This window comes from Pundamilia nyererei, unplaced genomic scaffold, assembly GCF_000239375.1.
Source record: "Pundamilia nyererei isolate P.nyererei 1_Seehausen unplaced genomic scaffold, PunNye1.0 scaffold00104, whole genome shotgun sequence".
Classification (NCBI taxonomy): Eukaryota; Metazoa; Chordata; class Actinopteri; order Cichliformes; family Cichlidae; genus Pundamilia; species Pundamilia nyererei.
In genome coordinates, this window is record NW_005187505.1 from 822,945 (window position 1) to 828,633 (window position 5,689).

Here is a 5,689-nt window from a genome sequence, read left to right on the forward strand (position 1 = left end):
TCTGTAGGTCTGGGCATTTGTTCTATAGCCCTAACCTTCTCTGGGTCTATTTTCAGACCGTTGCATGTCAGCTGATGTCCAATGAAGCGCCTTGAGGCGACTTATGTTGTGATTTGGCGCTATATAAATAAAATTGAATTGAATTGAATTGAATCAATGTACGTAGTCTCCTTCTGTTTAAGTTTAAACTTGTCTGCGTTTAACTTAATGTTTTTCTGCCTGCAACAAGTCAAAAACTGTCTCAGCTTCTCGTCATGGTCACGTACTGCTCCAGCATCTGTGTCCCCCTGACCCGTGATCAGCACATCATCTGCAATGATGTAGATCCCTGCCAGTCCATCCAAAGCTTGTGTGAGCTTCCTCTGGAACACTTCCGGAGCTGGACTTATCCCCATTGGCATCCTCAGCCATCTGTAGCGTCCAAATGGAGTCGAAAATGTTGTCAGGTAGCTCGACTCCTCCTCCAGTTTCACGTGCCAGAACCCACTCTTCACGACGCAGACAGAGAACACTTTAGCCTTTGACAGCTCTGTTGTAGGGCTTTGTTTAAGGGTTTTGGATCTATGCACACCCTTAAGCCCCCACTCTGCTTTTGGACCACAACCATCCCACTGATCCGGCTGTGCTGCATTCTACTGGTGTAATGATCCCTCTGCGCTGAAGATCTTGAAGCTCCTTTTTTAACGGCTTTATCATTGCAATAGGGACACGCCGATTTGGTAACTGCACTGGTTTCACAGTTTCATCCACCTCGAGCCTTAACTCTCTTTCCAAACAGCCATCTCCTGTGAAAACATCGGCATACTCTGTTTTAATCTGATTCATGTTCCACTCATTGGCTGTTGGGTGCTCTGAAGTAACGATGCTGTCCAGTTTCAAGATGTCTTCATAGTGCACTTTTATGAGTTTCATCGCTTTGCTGGCTCTCTTGCCCAGCAGTGGTACTTTACAGTCTTTGTCACTTGAAACTCCAACAGATACAGTTTCTGATTTCTCAGGTTACGTAGCTTAACTTTGCATTTTCCCAACGGCTTTATCTTACTTTTGTTGTACATCATCAACACTGTCTGTGTGTCCTCCAACTGTGTGTTCGGGCTTAGCATGTGGATTGGCATTACATTACAACTGGCACCACAGTCAATCTGAAAATTTACAATCTCTTTGCCCATCAGCATGCCTGCAAAGAGTTGAGTGCCTCTCACTTTGTCAGTGTTCTTTGTAGTTGAATCATGTGTGTCTGCCTCTGTAACACAGAGAACATCCTCATACTCATCACTCTCACATGCTGTCACGTTGTGTACATTCCTCCTTGTCTTCTGCTCTGAATGTGCCATGCATTTAACTGCAAAGTGGTTTTCTCTGCCGCACTTTTTGCATTTCTTCCTGTATGCTGGACATTTTTCTCTTTTTTCCCCATGTGTTCTGCCACAAAACTTAAAGTCCACTGCGTCGCCGATCCGTTTCTGGCACGCAGCTCCACGCACAGCATGCACCTCCTCCACTGCAGCTCCCGAAATGGTTTTGCTGTTTTCCGGCGACAGCTCCGCAGCGCTGTATGCATGCATCCAGTGTCATGTTTTTCTCACGCAGCAGTCTCTCCCTCAAACTCGGGTTGTTAAGTCCACATACAATCCTGTCACGAATCAGTGAGTCCCTTATTACGCCAAAGTTGCACGTTTTTGTCAGCAGCTTTAACTCCGTCACATAGGTGTCGATTTTCTCACTGGCGCCTTGGTTTCTCGTGAAGAACCGATAACGCTCTACAGTTTCATTAACTACAGGATTGCAATGATTGTCAAACTTCTCAATAATGTCCTTAACTGTCCACCGATCTCTCGCTGTGTCGCCCATTAGCGTGTCTAGCAGCTCCCTGCCGCTCTCCCCAACAAGATAACTGAACAGGCTTACTTTTTTCTGTTCGCCATCTGAGTCCATGGTCAGCTCCAAATAGAGCATAAACTCGTCCCTCCAGGTCTTCCATGTCCATGATAGGTTACTGGAGTCCAATACCAGCGTCGGCGGCGCTTTAAGGCTCTCCATGCCTCGCGGTGGTGCTAACTCGATTAGCCACTAGTTGCTCACCGCTCCGACAGGCGTCTCCCGGGGGTCCACTCCGGCCGTGCAGCTTACTCCGCTGTCCGCTCCGCTGCCATCATGTTATATTCTGGTCTCATTCGTAACAGACTCCAGAATATCTATTTCCTACCCAACGGGGTAGTAAGTTTTATTAACAAGTTATGCGACTCAGATTGGTCCTGTGCCATGTACAACAGCAACATACATGTCGTGTCCAAATTCATGGGCTGCATCCTCCTGAGGCTGCATTTGTAGACTGATTACGTCACAGCGACGCGCCGAAGGCTGTCCAAATTCGTAGACTCCTCTGAATGCAGCCGACAAATGCGTCCTCCTTTTCCCCAAATTTGAAGGATGGGTGGGGTGTGTCCTTCGTGGCCTACCATATCCCAGAATTCATAGCGCGGCCCAGCCAAACTCCAGTTTCCAACAATGGCGGCTGCTACTAAGTTTTAAAATTACTCATACTAATCTTTCTGGGTCACAAAATAAACTTTTAACATATTTTCAGGCGAGAAAGTAGCTGTGTAAACATCAAATATCTGCTTGGTTTATCAAGATATCGCATATTTGCAAAAGTGCTTCGACGTTTTTGGAGACGTCTGCTACCCACCACCTCGATAGCTAGCTGGGAGCTCAAGGGTTACTGATGCGGCCGAGAATGGCACAACTCCCGGCACATCATTTTCAGATCACCGCGGACTTTCGCTGCTCGGGTTAAACGTAATATATAAGTCACTTAGACAACCTAAAAATGTTATTGTTGGGCTTTTTTCAGTGTTTTGTTTGTTCGTGAGTAAATCGGTTTGGCTGAGATTAAAGTTATTAGAATAGATTAGATAAAATAAAACTTTATTAATCCCCCGGGTGGGTTCCTCCTTGGTTTTTACACAGCTGACTAAACGTCAAACAGAAAACTGATTAAACAGAAGTATGAGACAGTCGAGAATTTACGCCAGTGTCCTGTTATATTTTAGATAGCAAGGAGCAGACGGCTGAGTTTATTAAACTCCACCGAGACAGCGGTGACGCTAATCTGAAGGCTAGACCGTCCAATTTCACGGCCGTTTACTTCCGGCCTACCCGACCTTCTGAGGACCCGGCCCACGTAGACCGCGAAGGCCGGGTCCTCAGGAGGATGCAGCCCATGAATTTGGACACGACCACAGCCTAACAATCCTTACTTGTGTGTCACTCTAAAACGTCTGTGCAGCAACACAATCCATTGTGGAACAAACCATCTTGCAAACAATAATTCACATTATTACAGAAGCCAGGTGAGGGGCAGCCAGTCAGAAAAGAATTGGGCTTTTAGGAAGGAGGGGGCTTAAAAAGATAGTTTGTTTCAAACAAAAGTACTGAAAAACTGCAAGTGAGTATAATACAAGTTGTTAAAGCTAGCTTGTTCTCATTCAACTTCATTCTTTTATATTTTACATTCTAATGCTTCATAATAAATTATGATAATAGCACAAAATAAAATAATAATAATAAAATTGGCAGACGTCATTCTTTCTCCATAATGTCACGTACTATAAGTAAGTAATGTTGAACTTTTACCGGTAATTGAGAACGTTTGCATCATTGTGATTTTAGAGAAATATAGAAACTGGTTCCTCTAAATTAAAGCAACAATTGCACTCTCACGCCTTCACTGGAATTAAATCACAGGTGTTCTAGAAATTGGTTGTGGTCTCAAACTGAAGAAAACCTGCACACCCCAGCCACATCCTTTGATTAGGAACAAAGGATTTTAACATGAACGATAGATGCACAGTGACTTTTTTGTGTATTTTTGCAGCATGCTGAGCCCCGTCTCAGTACAAAGTGAAAAAGCCACTGTTAAATCACGATACAGGGCAAGGGCCTCTCCCGTGCACCTCCATTGCAGGGCTTCCAGCTGCTTTCTGTTGCTGATGAATTAGTCAGTACATGCATAATAGCACTAGAGGTAAATCAAAAGACCTCAGGGTGAAATTCAGGGCTTCTACCATCACCGCATTTGATTTGATTGTCCTTTGCATAATTTTTATGGTATTTTACCTTCACTAGTGACCGGTGTTTTGATGGTCTGTTCTCTGCCCTGCGGTCTGACTGTTAATTTATGACCTCTCTTGGCTTTCACACAGGGCGATTTAGGCGGCATTCTGGCACAGTTGAGTTCTCACGAGACCGCTACTTCACAAATCCAGCTCTCTGCAACAACATCCAGCATCTCCACCTCTGCTTTTCCTCCCTCATTCCTCCTCCCCTATCAGCTCAGACAGATAAGTACCTCACTGAGGGCTTTAAACTGCCTCTAGGGCTGCAAAGAGTCCCATTGCTCAGCCCCGTAGACTCTAGACTCTCCTACCCTCTCACAGGGGAAAAGTTGCATTTACGCTATCACAGTCAGTCATCTGCCTTCACAAGGTGCATCGTTCATCAGAGAGGGAAGCCGTGTCACTGTGGCCATGCAATCAACAGCGTGACAGCTTTATAGACTTTCACAAGCCTCCTCTCATATCCCATCACAAAGCATATCTGACAAACCAGCAGAGACAGGTCATCAAACTAGACGACAGCAGCCTATTAGGGATGAGGTGTAATACTTTCTCAAATAGAACTGGTCAGCTCTTTATCCACATTTGTACTAATGCACCTTTGTATTCCCACGAAATTGCGGATTTGTTAAGTAATGACAGATTTGTCTGCATATCATGTCTAGGATTGGTGGATGAGTGGGAGAGTGAACATTTTGTTAGCTATAGCTAATAGCTATGGGTGAACTATTTTAATAGCATGGCTGTCATTCCTAAAGGACTGCTACATTTAATTTTAAGGATTTTTAAAGCTTTAAAGATATACGCCCATATGTAGAAGAAAGGCAACCAGAGGGTTCAAATTGGGAACCCACTTTATTTTACAAGTTGGGCTGATCAAATAGTGCTTTAATATAGACCCGGGGAATTTTTTAAAATAATCCCATACTTTCCTATCACCTACAACATAGAAGCATTCTGGTTAAAAACACAACACCATCTCAAAATATTTCCTGAAGCAGAATCATCATATCTTTGAAGTATATCCCATGCAGCTTCTGGTTGGATTTACTTAAGCAGTTTCCTCGTCTCCACCTTGTCCAGTCCCTACATACATTTATACATAAGGTTCCTTATCACAGTCTAACATGTAGGCACATTCATGCTGTTAGACATATGACTAGCATTATAAAACCTGGCACACAATGCCACCGTTATGGCAGTAGGGTAAGTGACTGAATATTGTACTTTGTCTGTGACATGATGCTGCAAAAAGGAAGCCTTGATCAGCCAGACTTTTACAAAAGTTGAACACATGAGAAAAAACTAAAGACAACTTTGCAATGAGGCCCAGAGGCCCAATTGTGTCAGTGTGAAAGTATACTTGCATGGAAAAATGTTAAATTAACATAAATGAAGACAGAAAACTAAACAGCAGTGATGTTTGTAGGGTTACTGAAGTTTGGCAAGCTGTAGCTAATGATGTGCTATGTGACCACTAGCAACACAGCTATGTTAGCATAATATAAACAAGCTAACTTTTTTTCCACTCGATAAAAGTTAGCGTGAGTGTTCTCGGTGGTCAGTAACGA